Source organism: Crocodylus porosus, unplaced genomic scaffold (assembly GCF_001723895.1).
Source record: "Crocodylus porosus isolate Cpor-Errol unplaced genomic scaffold, CroPor_comp1, whole genome shotgun sequence".
NCBI classification, from domain to species: domain Eukaryota; kingdom Metazoa; phylum Chordata; order Crocodylia; family Crocodylidae; genus Crocodylus; species Crocodylus porosus.
In genome coordinates, this window is record NW_017728943.1 from 73,625,347 (window position 1) to 73,646,625 (window position 21,279).

At 45.6% G+C, this 21,279-nt stretch overlaps 1 protein-coding gene across 3 annotated transcripts in view; it reads right to left on the reverse strand.

The window, feature by feature from the left end:
* LCLAT1 (lysocardiolipin acyltransferase 1) overlaps positions 1–17,613 on the reverse strand; it is a 236,728-nt gene extending 219,115 nt beyond the window's left edge. The window contains exons 1-2 of one of the 3 annotated variants that reach the window (XM_019549576.1): positions 17,556–17,613; positions 15,103–15,217 (exon numbers count right to left, since the gene is read on the reverse strand). The gene's annotated coding sequence lies outside the window, so the exon portion shown is untranslated. Of the gene's footprint in view, positions 1–15,102; positions 15,218–17,341; positions 17,519–17,555 lie in introns of those variants that run through there. The other 2 variants (XM_019549575.1, XM_019549577.1) reach the window with 2 other exon arrangements.
* Between the last annotated feature and the right edge of the window lie 3,666 nt (positions 17,614–21,279).

The window sequence follows — 21,279 nt, forward strand, 5'->3', positions numbered from 1 at the left end:
TGGTTCAAGCACCTACACTGAACACCTTCAAGAGTAAATTGGATGCTTATCTTGCTGGGATCCTATGACCCCAGCTGACTTCCTGCCCGTTGGACAGGGGGCTGGACTCGATGCTCTTCCGAGGTCCCTTCCAGCCCTGATGTCTATGAAATCTATGAAATTATAACAAAACTCACTGAGTGCTAAGTGAAATCAGGCATCAATTTAAAATAAGCATTATAGAGAAATAGTGTTAAGCAAAACAGCGTTAAGCAGGGGTTGCCTGTACCAGGAGGAAACCTTCTGTTCACAACACTTGAATTAAGATTTGACTATTAGCAAACATCTCCACCATGACCCAATTAACTTGGCTGGAAAGGACTGGCCAGTAAGAAACTTGTCACTCACAAGAGTCTCCCTTGACAACCCAAGCAAATTAAAATGCTACAACTGATTTATTAGCAAGAGAGAGTGAAAGCTCAACTTCAGTGGGAAACCTCCCTTCTAACATAAACAAACCAGCTTCAAAAAGAGACTGAGAAGTTGTATCAAAACCACTGGCCCCATGCCAGAAAAAAAAAAGACCAAAACACTGTGGTCCTGGTTTCTTTAGTACCTACCCCCAGGTTCTTCATCCACTACTGCCAGTGACAAAAGAAGACTAATACTGACTACTTCTGCACTGTTTCCATAAAGTGTTAAAATTGAATGGACAGAGTTAATGACTAGGGAAGAATGAAAGCATGCCCACATTGTACCTGTTTTAATTCAATATTATTGGCCTCTATTTGCATGAACTTCAAATTCTTTTTTTTTATCCTAACATATGGAGCCGACACATTGCCTAAGAACATGTGCCATCTTTCTACTACTGCAAGAATACCAGTTTGTCAACATACTCCAAGTATATTATTACTGAATGCTTCTAAAATAAATGTGTTCCCACAGAGGACTAATAAATCATAAGAGGATTTTTTAATATGTCGAAAGTAGTCATCAGAATGAATTTCAACATCAATTAACACTATGTTCATATTGAGTCAGCAGCAAGCTGAAACTCCTGGAATAACATTTAAGTGGAAAAAATACATAAAGAATTTACTTAGGTTTGGTTTTCATTATGAGAAATGAAAATCAAACCATAAAAATCCCACCCAAGATTCATACAATATAAAAGGCTATACAAAAAGTAGAATTAAAATCTTACTTGTATTTTATTTAAATACATGCACCATCAGACAAGCATAGGACTTTTTTTTCAACTTTAGGGACAAATAAATGCCAAAAATTCATCAACTGTCAAGCAGATGGCTGTCTTCAAAGCAGCATAGACCTAGCTCTTAAAAATGTTTGCATTCAATTTTCATTGTGGCATGCTGCCAAAAGTTTTCTTGAGGAACATAATTGACAGAAAGGAAATAGAGATTAACAGTTCAACTCACCAAAACCTAAATGGAATTTCATGGGGCAAAGAAAGCACTCCTCTAGAGAACAGCCATTCTCTCTGCTCTGTTTCATAGGCTTGCTACAAACATCAGCTGTGTAAGCATCTCAAAAAAGTTCCTTTTGTAGTAGGATATAGTAGGTAACATACGGAGGAAGAGCTGGTAGCAACCCCAGTAATTCACTGAATTCAAGATAAGAAGTTTAATTACATTAGAACTACTGAACTTGTGCTGAGTATTGATAATGTTGTTGAGAAGCTGCAGTAAATGACACTGGAAATGAGCAAGTCAAAGGTCTTATACAGTAAAAGCTGCACTATCCAGCATCTTACAAGCCAGCATGCTCCACTAACCAGCATGCCGACTTGTAAGATAAAGTGAAACCAGAAGTGCCCACCGTGGCACTTCTGGTTTCTCTGAGTCCCCACGGCCTGGGGCAAAACAGTTTGCACTGCCGAGCCCCCATGGCCCAGAGGCATAACAGGCTGCGCAGGGCCTGCCTACCTGTCCCACAGGGCCCACGGGACAGGCGGTGATGCCGTGGGAGGGGCAGACGGGTGGCAGGAGAAGCGACGGCCAGGGCTAGTCAATTAACTGGCATATTTTGTTATCCGGTATCCCCCATTCCCGGGGGATGCTGGATAACAAAGCTTTTACTGTATCAGGTTCCACCACAGTTTAATGATGCATAAATTATAAATTTGAAAATGCTGCAATTAAGTTGCTTATTGGTATATTTCATAGATTTCATAGACATTAGGGCTGGAAGGGACCTTGGAAGATCATAGAGTCCAGCCCCCTGCCCCAGGGGCAGGAAGTCAGCTGGGGTCATAGGATCCCAGCAAGATAAGCATCCCAATTTCTCTTGAAGCCATTCAAATATTGTCACACGCTTGGGTATTCTGCCTTAGCTGGAGTCTGAAGCCCCTAGTGGCCAAACTGGCCCGCCCATATTCCCCATCTCCAATCTCACTCCTGCCACGACTTGATGTCACATATATAAAAAGAGGAGGATACCCATAGAGGTCGGGGTGGCCTAATCCTTGATGCCTTTTTCTTCTCTGCCCACACTATGAGAGTCTTAGTCATCTTAGGGGCTAGAGTCATAACCTCCAGTAACACCCATGTCTTGCAGATGACTTATTTGGCTCCTTGTAGGGGATCTCTTGGTCCAAAACAGACTCTGGCCCTGCATGCCCCAAACCCTGGTCTGGGCTTCAGCCTTCTTGACCTCTGCCTTTATCTGACTGAGATCCCTCAGTATAGTTCCCTGCTGAAGGCTCTGGGCTGTTGGGCCCCAGCCCCATATGTCTCTGACCAAAGCTGCTCTTGCAAGCACGCACCCCTGGCATCCTGTTCCACGGCCTCTAGACATCCCCTACAGCTACAACCTGGTCCTCGGGTCACAAACTTAAATAAAGGAAAGAAAACCAACACACAAAGGATTAACCGTTTGATTCTAAATCAAACTCAACCCCCCTCAGGGCCACCTTCATAAGGAATAGCCTCAGATCCCCCCAGCCCCAGGGTACCTACCTCCTTTTTTCTTGGCAGCCAGCTCAGCCTCCCAACTCCTTCCCCTGCAGCCTGAAGGCCTGAACTGCCCACTCCAGCTCAGAGTGTAGAAGATACTGGGGAAGAGATGACTGAGGGGGGACTTGGTGGCCATCTATAAGGATTCAAGGAGTGAATACGAGGAGCTGAGACAAAAACTGTTCACTAGGGTGTCCCAGGGGAGGCCAAGGAGCAAAGGCCATAAACTGTTAGAGGTTGGTTTCACGTTGGATGCAAGGAAGAACCTTCTTTACAGTAAGGGTGACCACAATATGGAATAGACTTCCCAAGAAGGTGGTGCAATTCCTAATCTTAGAAATCTTCAAGAGGAAACCAAACAGACACTTTTCTGGGATCATTCGATCTCAGCAGTATTCCTGCCCAGATAACGGGGGTTGGACTCAATCTTTTGAGGTCCCTTCCAGCCCTTAATTTCTATGATTCTTACACACAAGCCCTGCCTCATCTGGTCGACCCCTTGCTGACCCTAGAGATGATCCCAGCAGTTCCTACTCAACCTAATGAGCTGTTGAGCTGTTCTTATCCTGCAGCCTTTCCAAGGTTCTTGGCAGGCTTCAACCTCAAGGCTAGAGTTTTTGTTGGGACTAGCTGTTGCAACAGCCAGCCCACACAGGCTACAAAAGTCCTGCTCTCCCTCTAATTACTGTTAACAGGGTTGGGGTTCCTTTAACCTAGATCATGATTAACAGAGTAGAATTGGTTTAAAATCTGACATTCCTTTTTACTATACTTGATGTCGATGGCATGAAATGGGGCAAGTATTTTACACATTTTCATAAATACAGACAAGTTTCTTAAAAGGTCATACTCGGGTCTTGTATTTCTTATATATGGAGCTAAATAAATAAAAGTAATTGTCAACCACAAATGTTATACCTCACACTTGTTAACAAGTTGACAGGCTAAAAGTTCTGAAGCATATGACAAATTAGTTAAAAATGAATCTGTGGGAGGCTACTTATTAACAGACAAAAAGCCACACTTACTAATCAGCAGGGATCTGGGTTTTCCACTTACCACAAAAATCCACAGCAAACCCTGGATTTTCTCATTTTAAAGGAGAAAAATGTGGGAAACAGTGGTTTTCCCCTTGCAGACTGGCAGAGTTCCAGCCTGCAAAGGGCTCAAGAGAGCTGGAGAAGCGAGGTCAGGCAGGAGGCCCCACGTGCATGTTTGTATGTACATGGCCACCAGGCAGTCTGGAGAGCAGCCCACCACAGGTAAGTCTGTCAGCTGGAGGGGGTGGGCAGGGGCTGTGGACTGAGGCCACCATAGTGAGGATGACAGGGAAGGAGTTGGGCTGGAGGCACTGCCCAATTGGGGCAGTGCATGACGCTTGGCGCCTGGAGCCAGAATGTCTGGTCACGGAGCCCAGACAGCTCGTCCATGGGGCAAGGGGGGAGGGGCAGCTCCCTGCCACTATGCACACTCCCAGGGGGGCATAGGAGACACCTGCCCCCCAGATTTGAGCACAAGACAGAGGCAGGCTGTGGGCTTGGGCTTCCTGCCCTGCTGCCCTCCTCCTAGGGACTCTGCAGCCCAGTGGAAGGGACCCAGCATGACAGGACAGCATGGGGTGAGGAAGCTCAATGCTGTTGCCACAAGCCCTGCATGCCATGGCAAGGTGTTCCTTCCCACCCAGCAGTGTGGAGCTCCCAGCGGTGGCACCAAGCCTCCCTGCCTGGCCCTGCTGTGCCAAGTCCTGCCTGCTGGGCTGCAGAAGCCCTGGGAGAAGGGCAGCAGGGCGAGGAGCCCCAGGCCCATAGCAGACAGCCTACACCTGCCTCCCACACAGGCTCTGCTCCAGCTGTGCCACTCACAAGGGAAGGGAAGCTGGGCTCTATGCTCTGCTCCACCGTAGCAGCTGCTGCTTCCCACGGGCAGCAGCTGGGGCTCTGGCACTGCTGAGGGGGGCAGGGGCTGCGAACCTGGGTCCCTGACCCTGTAGCCCTGGCTGCTGGAAGCCCCCTCCAGCAGGGCTGGGGAGGTGCAGACTGAGGGGCACCAGCAGGACTGGGGGGCTGTGGCAGGGCACCAGCATATCAGGGCTGCTCAGCACCACAAAGCAGTGAGGAGGGAGACAGCCGCAGCTGGACTCATGTTCTGGTGAGCAAAGGAGCAGGGGAGCTCTGATTTTCCATGATTAAAAACCCAAAAATCAAAACACATAAATTTATAAGTATTTAGAATTAATTTTATTATAATGATCGAGGCACTGGCTGGCTTCCAAATTGCTTTAAAATTGTAAATATAAATCAATAAAATATTGTGTTCAACTGATACATATAGATATATTGGCACTTCATTTTAATAATAGAAAAATGCAGTTTTAATTGTATTTATCACAATATGTGTTTATCAGTTGAACACAATATTTTATTGATTTATATTTACAATTTTAAAGCAATTTGGAATACACACACACACACACACACACACACAGAGTGGCACTTCATTTTAATCATGGAAAAACATGGGTTTTGGTGTTTTTAAATCAGAGAATTTGCTCTTTTTAAAACAGAGACAACCAGGAACCTTGCTAATCAGACTTATGTTTACCTTCTGCATCCTTTCAGATAGCCCACAACCAAGCCGTCTGGAAAGAGAATTCTGTAGCTTTTGGATAAGCAGACCAGCTATCAAAAAAAGCTTTTGTTAAAAAAAATATTAAATCAGAGGCAGTACATACTGACCGATGTTACTGCCTATAACAATAGCATTTACAAATTCAACTTGCTAAACTAAAAACAAGTTGGGTCTAAATAGCAAAACATTTTCCAAGATCAAAGCCAAAAGTTATTAAAAATTACTTATGAAGCCATCCAAAACAGGAGCTACTGCAGCCAAAATTTGCACGATATCAGCACCATTAAAACAAATAAGCAGAGTACTTTTCTACTGAGCAAAATTTCAATTTTTCAGTTCATAACACAAAACCACTACTTTATACATATGTAATCCAACCCAACAGGACCAGAGAGGGTAAATATTGCCTCAAAATGTTTTCTGAGCACCAAGAACTGCTCTGCTACATTTTTAAACTATAGACTGCCATTGCTGGATTGGGAAGAGATAGAGAGAGAAAGAACTAAACCAGAGATTATCAATTCCTGGGCCATGGCCCAGTGGGTGGGAGTATCCTTACCCATCTGCTGGCTCGAAATTCCAGTCACGGTCAGCTGTGACTGCTGGGCCATGGCTTGCCGGGCTGCAGCATAAAAAGTTTGAGAACTCCTGAACTAAGCCAATTGCTTCCATAACTTCTGCTGCAGTTATGCTGCTGGTCACTCTGCACCTTACAGTTCTGCCTGACTTTTCAATATTCCCAGCTTCTTCTGCAGAGGAGAAGCAAAAATAATAGCTACAGAACTAGATAGTCTCCAAGGTGTCACCTGCCCTGCCTTCTGCAGACCTATAGAAAGCAAAGCACCCAGACTTTCAACTCCAGATGTCTGCAGCAACCTTTCTACCAGTGGCTAGGCACTGGCACCTCAAAAGCATTCAGCTCCTACTTTAAACCTACTGATAAAAGACATGGGAAAGTGGACAGCAATGAGGACTGGTTTCTGCAACCCTGACAGAGCTGCAGAAGCACATGGACTGATACTGAGCCCACAAGTGTCTTGGTACCATTCACAGACTGAGTCAGCAGGGTGTGTGCAGTGGCTGTGAGCCATGCATGACCTTGCACAAGTCCCAGCAGTCCAGCCGTTTGCTTCGCAAGGCAAAACGAACTCTCACTCTTTTCTTATTAAGTAGTACTGGAACACATACTTAGTGAAAGAAACCAGATCGCATTGCAGGTCTCTTACTGAAACAAGTTGCATGAATTTTTCTCCATGCCTTTGTTCTCTCTCTCATGCTCAAAAGGAGAATTGTAAAAATGTTAAATAGGTAATTCCAAGAGAAGTGGCATCACAGGAATCCCTATAGCAAATATAATCAAAGCAGCATCCCACCCTGATACCTGCACTGGCACACCAATTTAATTCTAGAGTACAGCTGCTCCTGTACATTAGAAAACAGAGGGTTTTATCTGAAAGGTTTTCCAGTAGAGCAAGACACTTATTAGAACTCATGGGTTTCTATTTCTAATATTACAAGCAGCTGATTTTGAGCTAAGTCACTCATGCTGCCAATGGACCCAAGCTACAAACAGTAAATACTTCTGAACTCACAAAAACACTTAAAGAAGGTGTACATTAAAGTTGGTAGGGTGAAAAAGATAAAGGCAACATAGACCCAATTTTCAGCTTCTGAGCATCTACTACTCCTACCACTGACTTCATTTAGTTTGTTATGTTCATATAGCCCATTAAAAGAAAATTATGTGCAAAGCATCAACATTAATATATAAAATAAATAAATAAATAATGACCGCACTCTGCTTTTACTACAGAGTTAATAATTAGGGTGTCTCATCTTGTTTTGCTGAAGACCAATACAGTATTTCAGTCCCATTACTACATTATATACTGAGCTACAGAAAACCATTCTGGGTCTCAAACAGGGCACTTCACTTTTAAGATAAAGCAACTTAAGCAAGAGAAAGCTGGGCACCTTAGAGACGAATCATTCCCTATGCTCTGACTTCAGACCAACACTACGACCTCTCTTGATCACTAGAGTTAATTATTTCCATCTACAAGGATCTTGTGTGAAGCTCCATTTAAAATCTGTGAGCATTAGATTGTAAAACATTAAATTACTGGAAAAGATACAAAGGAAGGCATTAGATCAGCTTGAGAAATGGAGAAAAATCTTACAGATTAGTCTTTACCTCAGAAAAGGTTCTGAGGAAACCTGATCACTGTACAAAAGAAGATGGATTTTTGTAAGTACGCCTGTCAAAAAGGTCTAAAGTTTGGGAGACTGTTTAAACATTTACAGTCAATTTCACTTCTTGTTTGCATGAAAAAAAATGTATTCACAGGAGTGTTGGACAGTACTTCAGAATTTTGTTAGTTTTATTTGAACTACAGACAAACCTAGTCAGTTCACTGAGAAGGAAAAAAAATAAACCCCATTCTTCAAAGTTCTCTCTCTGCCTGCTTTTCTCTTACCACCCTTCATGCAATACATTTCACAAGTGATGTACAAAAACTGGGGCTCCAAGAGAGGGGAGAAAAGGGGTGGATCTGAGGAAATATTACTGTTGTCTAAAACTCACTTTGGGGAAAATAAGGGAAATACTGAAACACTGGAGCAGTTCCAAGCATTATTCTCATTTTACAAGCTGCAAGTAGAAAGCAACTCAGGCACTGTTTAATATCCCAGAACAGATTCTGCTCATCTCTACTTAGGCTGGCTCCCTTAATATAGTCCACAAAAAAAAAAAAGAAAGGCAATAGGCAAGTATGGATTTTCTTGCAAGTATAAGTAGTTTTATTTGGCAGGAATAAAGGGAGAAATTCTGTCTTTTTTATTTCCTGTACCCATTAATGCAACAGTATGTTTATGCAGTGTGGCTCAATTTCACTTGGTTACATAAAACTAGGAGCAAAAGAAAAATAACTGAAGCTGCATGCGTGACTTCAGGACACAGTAAGATATTTTATCAAGTTACTTTACAAAAAATTGTATTCATCATCTTTGGGGCTAGGAGTGAATGAGTTTGATTTAATTAAGGCTTAAGTTCTCCATGCACAGTTTCTACTCAGACTTCCTTACCAGCACTTGCATACAACTTTGTTAAAACCCTGCCCAGATCATTTTACAAAATGAAATGCTGCATGTTATTAACTGGACACCACAGCTCCATGGTTAAGGCAGCAACTGGGCTATTATGAATCCCCCTCCTCTAGACCAATAGTTTACTGACAGGTTTAGCTACCTTGCTTCAACATTTTGTAAAAGTTGAAGCTGAAGAACAGAAATAGCTGATTCTTTTAAAACACTGGAAAGAGATGCTTCAATAGCAAAACAGACAAAACTCTCACAGGTGCTGAACTCAGTGGTGGCTGCCAGGGGTATTGCCCAGGCAAGGTAAATTATAGAATCAGTGCCCAAGGAAGAAGATATCATACATCAAATCTGTATTGAAAGAAAGAGAGCTCAATTTATTTAAAAGATGTTTTAAACTATTTCCCAAATCAAGAAGTGTATAGAGGTTAACAGCCTTCACTATCCATAGGAAAAAAAATTAGTAAGCATCCTCTACACTCCTATTGACATCCCACTGCTTCTCTGCTGTGATAACCTACAATACCCTCTCATCTGTGATCAGCCTAGGTATCAGACAGCAACAACTGTGCTTAATTGCTTGCTGCATATTTCACTTGCTTCCCACCAGACTCCCAATCCGGACTTTTATCTCATTTTAAACCAGAACTCTGTAAAGCTTAGAACAGAAACCGCCATGAATCTCTCTCTATATAGCACTGATTGTCCTAAAACCTAAGAGAGGCTTTTGTGTTGACAAATTTTATTCCTAGATTTGATCATCAGAGCCACATCCACACGAGTGTGAAGGTTTAATTCCCTGAGGACAACTAGCAGCTGGACACCTTGCACTGCCACTAGCAATCCTAGGGGAACACCTGTGCCAAGCACTCTCTGGTGCACAGCAGGTTACCCTGGGCAGGATAGGGGAGGCTGGTGGGATAGTGGGATGGCCCCAGCAGCCTTACCTGGGGATCTGGGGGCCTCCTGGGGCTGCAACAGCAGTGATCCTGCTGCTCAGAGCCTGGCTGGCAGTCGGAGCATGACTCTAGCTGGCCAGGCTCTGGTTTTGAGCAGTGTGTGCTGGCCTTGTGCACATCGCTTTGCATTTCTTTTTGCACAGATTTTTTCTGACCCCTAGATATCCCGCAAGGTTCTCATTAACAAGCTAAGGAAAGCACAGAGGCAGAGAAGGATCTTGGAATCGCTACTGATTCCAAGATGAACATGGGCCGGCAGTGTGGGGATGTGGTCAGGAAGGCCAACCGTACCTTGTCATGCATTCACAGATGCATCTCGAGCAGGTCCAAGGAGGTGATCCTCCCCCTCTATGTGACATTGGCCAGGCCCCAGTTGGAGTACTGCGTTCAGTTCCCGGCACCACACTTCAGGAGGGATGTGACCAGCAGAGGGCCACTCTCATGATCAAGGGGCAGCAGGGCAGGCCCTACAAGGAGAGGCTATGGGACCTGAACCTGTTCAGCCGCCACAAAAGAAGGCTGAGAGGGGATCTGGTGGCCGCCTATAAACTTGCCAAGGGGGACTAGCAGGCAATGGGAGAGACCCTGTTCCTCCCAGCACTACTGGGGGGTAACAAGGAACAACGGCCATAAGTTGACAGAGTAGATTCAGGCTAGATATCAGGAGGCACTACTTCACAGTCAGGGCAACTGGGAGCTGGAACCAACTTCCAAGGGAAGTGGTGCTTGGCCCTACCCTCAGGGTCTTCAAAAGGAGGCTAGACAGCCACCTAGCTGGGGTCATTTGACCCCAGCATCCTTTCCTGCCCATGGAAGGAGGTTCAAACTAGATGATCTGGTTAGGTCCCTTCCAACCCTACCAACTATGAAACAGACTAGACCAGGAGTGCTCAACCACCCAGCCAGCGGGCCCAGATAAACCATGGTCCCACATCATCTAGTACACAGGGTTCCCAACAGGTCTGTAAATTTGGATACCCCTCTCCCATCACTACATTTCCAGACCTGCAGGGGAGCCCTGGGCCCCCGCACACAGGATGGAGTAGCTGATCCCAGTGCATGGGGTCAGGCAAGGGAAAGCATCAGGGCCCAGGGCCCAATCCTGGCAAGCTGAAGCATGGGAAGGGTGGTGCTAGCCCTAGGACCCAATCTTGGTGTAAGGGACTGGAACGGGGAAAGCACAGGTTCCCCAGGCCCTGCTCCCACTGCACTGGGGTCAGAAGGGGTAGTGCCAGGTCCCTGGGGAGCAATTCCTGTGGAAGGGGGATGGTACCAGGCCCCCCAGAGACCAATCCTAACTGGAAGGGGCAGCACTAGGCCCCTGGGACTAAATCCCCAAGCACCAGCATCAGAGAGGGCCCTAGACACCAATCTCATGCTGAGGTAGGAAAGGGTGGTACCAGATTCCAATCCCTGAAGGGAAGTGGTTGCAAGCCATCAGGGTCCAATCCTAGAATGCAGGGACAATGCCAAGGCCCCAGAACATAATCTTGGCACACAGGGCTGGATCCAGCCTAAACACAGGCCCCACTTATCTGGCTCATAGTGCTGAATTGGTGAGCACTCCTGAACTAGATGAAAGTACTGTTCTGTGGACACATAATAGGTTGGATCAGCACACTCGGTAAGTATTCAATCAATGGCTCGAGGTCAAGTTGGGAAAAGGTATCAAGCACAGCTCCACAGGGGTCTGTCCTGCATTTTAACAACTTCAGTAGAAATTTGGATGGGACTGAGTATGCACTTTTCAAATTGATGGATGACACCAAAGTTGGGTGAAGACATGACAGAGAGTAGGGCTACAATCCAAACTGAGCTGGATAGACTAGGCAGGGGAAGAGTGGTTGGCAGTCAATCAGATGAGATTGAACAAGTGCAAAGTCCTGCACTACAGCCAGAATAATTGGGTGCCTAAATATGAACTGGTGAGTAACTAGCTAGGTTACTGTAGTTCAGAGAAGGACTGGGGATTACAGTAAACCAGAGCCTTCATATGACTGAACAATGTTCTCTTGTTGCAAAAAAAGCCAACAGCATACCAAATTGTATCAACAGAAGTGTCACTTAAACAATACACCAAGAGAAGTGATTCTTCCCCCTTTTGGCACTGGGAAGGACTCACACAGAGTACTGTATCCAGTCTTGGGCCCTGCACTTCAAGAAGTATGTGAACAGTTTGGAAGGAGTCCAGTGCAGGGCAACAAGTGATTAGGGGCCCAGGAAACATAACTTAACAAATAAAAGCTGAAAAACCTCAGGTTTAGTCTGGAGTAGAAAAGTTTAAGCAGAGATTTAATAACAGTCTTTAAATACATGAGGGACAATTAGAGAGAGAATAGACATGGGGTTGCTCAGAGGCTGAAGGGGAAAGGTCAGAACTAGGAACAATGGCCTTCAGCTGCAGTAGAGGAAATTTAGGAACAACTTTCTCTCGAAGGTGGTCAAGCACTGGAAGAGGTTACCTAGAGAAGTTGTGAAATCTCCATCCCTGGAAATTTTCAAGAGCAGGTTGGACAGACACTTCACTAGAATGGTTTGGTCAGGGACGATCCTACCTAAGCATCAATGTTTCTCAACCCATAAGTTGCAGGAAAGGGTAAAGAACAAAATGAATTTTAAAAAAAAAAACCTAAAAATGGCTCCTCCTTTAAAAAGGAGAAAAAATGTGGGAAACTGGCTTTTCCCTTGCAGGCTGTCAGCATTCCAGTCTGCAAGAGGCTGCCTGGGGCCCCTCTTGCCCCACATACAACTCCTTCCCCCCAATCCCACACAGAGGATCTGAGGCCTGAGGGCAGGAGGCAGCAGGCCAGGAGTGAGGGGCACTGGGTCAGGGCTAAGCAATGTTTACAAATGGGTTGTGGTACAGAAAAGGTTAAGAATGAGAGGACTAGATGACCTTGTCAGGACCCTTTCCATCATACTTTCCTGTAATCCTATTATGTGAATAGAGGAGGGAGAAGAGATTATGCATATAAAAAGTTTTTATTAAGTTCACTCTGTAACCACTTCTACACTGGGAGAACGCTAAAACAAGAAATTCTCTTGCAGATTCGTTTCATGCCAACAAGTTTAACTTGACACTGTATTTAACAGCATCTTTATCAGAAGTATAGTTTTAAGATAAACAGTTGAGAGTTAAAAGCATGCTTCCTGGGGAGATCTGGTACCAGACAAGAGGAAAGAAACAAATGAAACTTCCACTGAAGGCTGGGTAGACAAAGAGGGGCAGCTGTCAAAAGAGTGCATTACCCAGGCCCAGCCCCACACCCTCCCTTCTCAGTCAGATCCAGACTCTCAAAAGGCACTGACCCTCAGCAAAAGGGTTGGGGGGAGAGAAACAGCCACCTCCCCCCTCATCCCATTGGTCTTTCTGACAGGGATCCTTGGGCAAGAGGTAGATCTACCTAGTGGACTGATTCTGTTCCACCTAACTATTCTTGCATCTGTCTAGTATGGAAAAGACATTGGAAGGTACAAACTTACAGCACCAAGAGAACCAGTGCAGAAGAAAAAGCCACCAGAGATTGATGCAACAGGAAGACAGCAGCAAAGATAATAAACCTATGTAACTGTAATCTGAACAACTTTATCAGAAGACTAGTTAAGAGGTCAAGGTGGTAGGCCACATCAAAAAACTTAAGCACAGGTGGCCGACATGCATCATGGATGCCAGAAGTGGCATGGGCAGACTATGTGGTGTGCAGCAGATTCAAAGAGGAAGACAGGCAGCACAACGGCAGGTAGGGCAGACAGCAGAAAGCAGAGGACCATATGAAGCAAGAAGCATGAAGCAGAAAGCTGAGCAGATCAGGTAAGGGAAGAAAGGGATCAGAGGGGTTCTTGGGGAAAGTGCGGGACGGATTTATGATACTGCTGCCAATAAGGTTGGATCCCAAGTCAGAGCACAAACCAGCTCATACAGTGAGAAAGGAAAAGAAAAGAATTTGTGGTACAGAGATAGAGGAGACAATAGTAATTGGTAAGGCACTAGGACCATAGTGTCATTAGTACTACTACCTGAAAAAAAGATTACAATGAGACATTTGGCAGGGAAAGAAGTTTATTTTGCCTACCCACTTCTCCACAGGCACCTAACTGATACCATCACATGTAGCATGTTTGAAAACTAGGAAAAGTGTGTTCAAGTAGCTATCTGGAGAGCAAAAGGAAGACAAAAGCAGTGTTTCAGAGAAGCCTCGTAAAGAAGAAACAACTGAGCAGATTAAGAGGCAGTGCAAAGAAATAGTAAACACATGAAAGCACATTTGTGCGAGAGCAGAGTCTGGCAACATAATTAGCTTTGAATTGACAAGTGAAAATTGCTTCATAGCAGAGCTTATAAAAGGACCAATATCACAAACTAATGAAATGAATATGATCTAATCAACATCCAACTTTATTACAGGAACAAGAGAACAATGTTAAGATTTCTTCAAATGAACCTTAAGTTTTATTTTCATTTACTTATGATGTACATAAAACAAGATAAAAGAGAACATCTTTAAGGTCACTAACTTTCTATCACCGAGAGTCCCCATTTATTTAAGTCAAATGTTACCCAACCAAACTAGTCCTAAATCAACATCACATTAAGTCAGGGGTCAGCAGCCTTTTCCCAGTAGAGGCAGATCTTAAGCCAACTAAGCAGTAGCTGCCTGGGAGTCTCTGCCAGTGTATACTTTCAAACCAACTCTATGCACCTCAGTTCCCCCTTTATTGATGCGGCATCTGTGGCACTTCTTGAACATTTATGAATTTAATGTTAGGGCACTTGTATGAGGTGAAAAGCACCACAGATGCCATAAGAATGGGCACCATAGAAAAGCCCAAGATGAAATCCAGAATTCTGTCTTCAAAACAAAGTTCTGAATAGCTTTTAAGTGTGGCCTGGAAGTACATATTGAACAGTAAGGGAAAAAAATGCAACTCATTAAGTAAGCATTGATCGTTACATGCAATGAATTAGGAACATTGCTTATAAGAGTATAGCCTACATACACAACAAACAGAGTCTGCACCATGATGTATATGCTTGAAGGAGTTAGGTTTAGGTTAGACAGGTAACTTATTTCTGCACTTCCTAACATTGGACTGCTCCATTTCCAAATACAAGAATGCCCTTTAACAGCTCATGTGTAAGGGAAGTTTCAGGAAATGATCCTGCACTTTTGGAAAAAAAAAAAAAAACACATACCGTTTATATCAAGCTTAGTTTTGTCAATAGGAAAGACTCAATAGAAAGAAACCACAATCATAAGTTTCCTCTTTTCCACACTGGTATGTAAAAGGCTATGCAAGCAGGCAAAAGACAACCAAGTACAGAGGGAAACTAGAACTCATCTGTACGTGCTTGCACGTCTTCTTCTAGAAGGAAGCATGCTAAGGGGCAGGATGCACAAATCTCGCTTTACTTTTACAACCCTAAATAAAGATGACTGAAGCCGAAGTTTGGGAAGACCTACATGCTTCGCACAGAGAAACCGTATCTCCAGATTCAGCTCAAGCGCTTGCCTTCACCATGTCCTCATCGGGTCTCTCTGGCACGCTCACAGCCCTCCCCAACAGCAATGAACATGCCTGAAGAAAAACAAGAGGGCAAGTTAAAGGATTACCCAAGGGGCATGACAGCCACCCCCAAGGGAACACGAACAAATTAAAAGTGTGCGTGTTGGGGGCCGGGGGGAGGGGTGGAAACAATAGGGGGAACACAACTACAAAATGTAGGGGAGGGAAGAAAGCCCCTCTTCAGGTTGGGACAGCAGCACGAAAGCTTCAGCCACAACTTGAGCCTTGACTGGTCTTGGCCTTGGGCCACTTGGCTGAAGTGACTTCACCGGAAGAAAAAAAAAAAATGCATACACATCAAAATAATTGCCCACCCTTGACGTATATGTATCTAATCTCAGGAGAGCTTGCGTATCTCTTGGGCAGAGGGCCACTTCCTACGTTTTGGTAAGCCATTGAGGGCCGTGTGACAGGCCTCCACAGGGAGATAAAAATAAAAGTTTTCCAAATTTTTTTAGGGGCCCCGAGGGCCGGGTAGAATGGCCTGGATGGCCGCACCTGGCCCGTATTTTGCATGCATCTACGTGCATTCTAATATTATAAAAGCCTTAATCTGCCTGTCCATAACGCTTTATTTGCGCTCCGATTAGCTGACCGAAAATGGCAATCATAGTGTGAATACAGCATTGGAACAGGAGGTGGTGGTGCAGTGGAGCGCTGCCATGAGCATGGGGACACTGGGGATGAAGAGAGGGGTCAGCCTGGGGCTCTGGCTAGCTGAGCTCTGCATGACACACACACAGGCAGAGACAGACATTGATCAGTTATAATTATTATCAACATAACAGTTATAAATATGGATGTTTAGTATAATTATTACATTAATATTTATTTATTAACAGTGACTAATGATGCAAGTTTTGTAATAATAGCAAAATAATTATAAGTTATTATCATATGACAGGTGGCCTCTCCCCCACCCCCTGCTCCCTGGAGGAGGCAGCAACAGAGCCAACAGAAAGGGGGGGGGGGGACAGGCAGCCAAAGGCCCATGCTGGCCTTGCCACTCCCTGCCCTACTCCCTGCAGGAAGTATTGATGGTGGGGAAGGAACAAGGGGAGAGGGGGAAGCCAGGGCTACCAGAGCTGACTTCACCCCCTCCCCTTGCTCCTTGGAGGTATTGGCAGCAGTGGGGGGGGCGGGAGGCCACCAGTACTGGCCTCAGCCTGGTCCTCCACCCTTCTGTCATTCTCACCTGCAGAGCAGAGAAGGCAGGGGGAGGAAATAGCGGGCCTCAGGCCAATGTGGCAGTGGGGGGAAGAAGGAAGGAGTGGGCCCTGCCCAACATGGGGGGGAGAAGAGAAGTTGGAGCAGGGGAAAATGTTTCATAGCTTCTAGGGTCGGAAGGGACCAGAGCAGATCATCTAGTCCGACCCCCTGCCGCGGCAGGAAAGAGTACTGGGGTCAAACGACCCCAGCAAGATGTGCATCTAACCTCCTCTTAAACACCCCCAGGGTAGGAGCCTGCACCACTTCTCTTGGAAGCTGATTCCAGACCCTAGCAGCCCTGACTGTGATGTAGCGCCTCGTTGGCCTAGGCCTCCCCACCATGGCAGCCTGGCTTCTCCTCACCCTTTGGCCCGGTCCTCCCCCACACCCCTCCTGCTATGGGGAGGGGGGCAGGGAAGGGAGAGTGGGCCAGGACCTCAAGCAGCAGGAGGGAAGGGGGGAGCAGGTCTGGGCAGGAGGGGAACCCCCCACTGGACTCTGTCCCAGCCTACACCCCACCCCCATCATTCCTGATGGGCAATTGGCTAGGAGGGAGGAAGGGAGGGGGAAGAGAGAGAGAGAAAGAACACACACACACCATTATAATAATAATTTAAGTAATTAATAACTGTTAATAAATAAATGTTAATGTAATAGTTACATTAAACATATCAGTACTTATAGCCGTTATATTATTATTATTATTATTATTATTATTACTAATCAATGTCTGTCTATGCCTGTACGTGCGTCAAGCAGAGCTCAGCCAGCCGGAGCCCCAGGCTGACCCCGCTGGAGCCCAGGGGCAGGCACGTGCGCTTCCCCCGGATGGGGGCGGGGGCGCGTGGAACGGAGGGAGGCCAGTGGAACGTGGGGGGTGACGAGGGCGCGGCGCCCGGCAAGAGCCTGCACCCTGGCTCCCGGTACCTGACAGCGGCGCCGCAGCAGCGCAGGGAGACACAGTCGGAGCCGGCTCCGCCCTCTCGGCAGCCCACGGCGGCCCCTGAGCCGCGCTAGGGAGCCGGGCCCGCAGGGGCCGCGACACGGCCGCTGACCGGGGAGAACCGAACCCAGGCCGCCGCCGCCGCCGCCATCTCTCCCCCACTTCCCCTACAGCAATCACCTCTGACCCTTGACCCACCTTTCCGGGTCACTTCCGGCGCGCTCTCGTCTCGGCCCCCTCCCGCTTCTTAAAGCGACAGAACCCGCCTCGCCCCGGTGTGGGGCTTGCGCCTGAAGAAGCGATTGCGTCGCAATGGAAAGAACGCTCACGAGCTGTGAAGAACAGCAGCAGCAGCAGCAGTACAGGCTCGCCGTCAGCGACCTCGGTTTTCTCTGATAAAAAAAAAAAATCCCCACTTTTCAGCTTTAAAAAAGTAACGCCCAAATCCACATTTTTTTTGTAATTAAAATGAAACCCCACTATATATAGAGAGATATCAATATCTACAGATATCTAGATAGAAAGATAGGGAGATCTAGGTGTCAGTATGTCAGGATATCTAGATGGCGTGATGTCGAGATATAGATATCTAGAGAGATCAGTGACATTTCATTTTAATCATGGAAAAATGGATTTTGGGTTACTTTTTCAAACACAAAAATTGAGGTTTTGGGGGTTTTTTTAATCAGAGAAAACCAGGATCCCTGGTGATAAGAAAGCTGCTTGCCCCAGCAGATCTTAAGTTAATGGTGCAATAAGAAAGAGCCACAGAGTGAGGTTGAGTTTTTTGTTGGGTTTTCCTTTTGCGTGGCATGGCTTTGTGGCTCATCCCATTGTCGGCTGCTGGAGCAAGCACACGGCTGGGTCACGGCGTTGGCCGCTGTTTACTGGTTTGCAGCCTCTTAAGTAAACGTGCGGAGGGCTTTCCTGCCTTCTATGGCCTGTTAGTTGTTCTGCGGCTCTGCTCCTTGTCATCTTTTCTTTCAGCTGGGGATTCTTAGCTGGCGAGAAGGGGGCAGAGACGACTCTGTTCCTTGTTCTTTAAACCAATGGCTTTCAGCTGGGAAGAGCAGGGACAGCAGCGACACCATTTCTTCTCCTTGTACAGGCTGTAACCCAGTGATTCTCAGTCAGGGAGGGGCACAGTGCTAACTACCTTCCTTGCTGTATGTTCTTCCATTCCTTGTTATACATTTTTTCAAACTGGTGAGTTTCAGCTGGGGGGGCTGTGGCTCCCTGGGGTACCTTGAGATCCTTTTGTCACAAACCCCACCTGCAGGGCACCACATTTCTCCCCTGCTGCACTGCTACCTGCCCCAAGGAACAGACCAAGGTGGCCCCATGATAGCTCCCTATCCCAGTACCCAAGGTCCCCAGCCCTGGGGCCTGGACTCTTGCAGATGCAGGGCTGGGGTTCTGCCAGCTCCCAGTGGCCCTTCAAATTGTGGGTTATGAAAGAAATTCTAGGATCCCCTCTCTGGAGAGGGTTGGCCTGGACATCACCTACCCAGAAGTTACTCCTTGCATGAGCAACCAATAAGGAGACAACCAACCAAAAGGATTTTTTATAAAAACAGAACAAGCATAAGAAACCAGTACACGTATGCTGAGATAGACATGAGTAAATAAACAAGAAATTACCAGATCATTGACCTGTTCTTATACCTACCCCTTAAAACCAAATATTCAGTCCTTAACTACCTCCAAGCATCTAAATGCAGCTTTTGGCTCTGACCCTGCCCGTCAGGCCTCCTGCATTTCCCTCTCAGCTTGGCTTACCCAACCCTCCTTGGCTGGCGGATTCAGCAACTCCTTTGTACCTAGGAAGACTGAAGACCCATCTATGCTTTCTAAGCAGGTTTAAGTGCTTTTGCCAGTCTGGCTCTTATCATACCCCTTCATTTCTAGTGGGTCCACACTATGCCAGTTAACTTCCTGATACCCCCAAAGGTGCATATTTACCAAACGGAATTCTTGCAACCTTTTTAGACATGTAGACTCCTTGATCTGATATGCTGTTTTTCCTGTTTGATAGATCTGACCAGCTAGGTGTTAGGCTTCTTTTAAAATGTAAATACATCCTTGTCTGATCATATGCAGGCTTCCTCTGCTGGAGGACCAATATGCAAACCAAGTCAAATGCTATTTTCAGCCATTGATTCTCCTAGACGTGAATAATCATGGGAAGCTCAAGTTAATCATTACCGTACTAACAACTTTAGCTGAAATATAATAATATATCAAAATTACATTTCTATCAAATACTATAATACATTTATGAGGACAATAGAACTGAACACTGCTTTGCACCAGCTGTGATTAAACACCCCAATAGTAAACCTAATTTCAGAGCTTATCTGTACGTATCATACAGTGAACCCAAATGGTAACTTCATCTTCGGGTACCTCCGTGAAGCCTTGCAAGGGTGCTGCAGAGTGCTATGTGATGTTTGCCAACCGAACAGTGCAAACATCATTCACAAAAAACTCAGGGACTTCAAATGCAAATTTATTGTGATAAAATCATTCTGAACTGTTGTGGGCTTTCTGCATTCTTTGCATCAGCAAAACTGCTCTATTATTTTTCTGTACTCAAAAACCAAATAAAAATTTAAGTGCTGGCATTTTCTGAGTGCCTCAAATTTAATGAGGCTGCCTCAGATCTAAAAAGTTTGAGAATTGCTGCTTTAAACCCATCAAGGAAGAGGCTAGAAGGTAAATTCATCCAGTAAAATGCTAACATGCGTCATGAAGGACCCTTAAAGGAAGCCAGAAGTAAAGCTGTAAGCTTCTGTAATCACCTTGCTCCAGTACATAGGGCCATGGGCTAGAAAGCAAAAGCTGTGCTATTCCTGGCACTGGCACCTATTCACTGCATTTGCAGGTGCAAGTTACTTCTCTCTACCATGAAACTTCCTTACCTGTAAAACTCAGATAATGACATTCACCTTCCTTCCTAAGCCATTTTTGAGCACTACAGATGAAAAATATAAGGGGCCAGATGCAAAAAGTGTTTATGTACCTCATTCTTATTATCACTGGAAATCAGATGTGTAAATAACTTTGAGGATCTGGGCCTTGGATATTCATGCTCATCATGTAATCAGCCTAGTAATGTAACGTGATGAGACATTTTTGGAGTTTTAGCCTCAAGACAGCCAAAAAAAAAAAGGTCGGAAGTTCACTTCTACTCATTTTCTGTAGATGAGCTGCTCTCTTTAGATTGGCAAAATATAATGTGAAGTGTCAAAACACTGTAAAAGCTAATGACAAAGTCTTCCTCATCAAGACCATCCACAAGTTTTTCCTTCTATGCTTTTATTTTCTCATTGGCCACAGATCCTCAGGTCTACAAATGCTAGCCACATTCCCCAGCCTGCTGGCTTTTCACACACCCTCTAGCACTGCCCTCTCAGCATGTCATGACCCTTCTAAACTGTAATGCCTGTATACTCATATACATTCCTCCTTGAGACCTACCTTAGCTCATATGCTTGTTAGGAGGGCTTTTGAAAATCCTGTTGCTCCCCCAAATATTTCTTAGGAGACCTGGGACACATGATCAGCAGGTTATTCTGAAAATCCTGAGGGCTCAAATGTGCCTCAAGTCCCCATTGGAGCCCTCAGAAGGTTGCTGGGCCTACAAAAGCTTCTGTAAAATCCAGCATTAGGTACCTGTCCTAAGAAACTCATGGCCTGGTTTTACAAGGCATCAACACTCAGTGCCCTCTGAAATCAATGGGAACTGAGGGTGGTCAGCACCAATCAGGAGTAGCTTAGGGTGCCTGTACACAAGTGCAGAGGCTGTTCCGATGCGCTGGAATTCCAGCTTCTTGGAGCAGACTCGATTAATCGAGTCTGCTGAAGCATGGCAACTGCCATGTTTCAGCAGCCTCCTGCATCTCATGGATCAGTGTCCCTG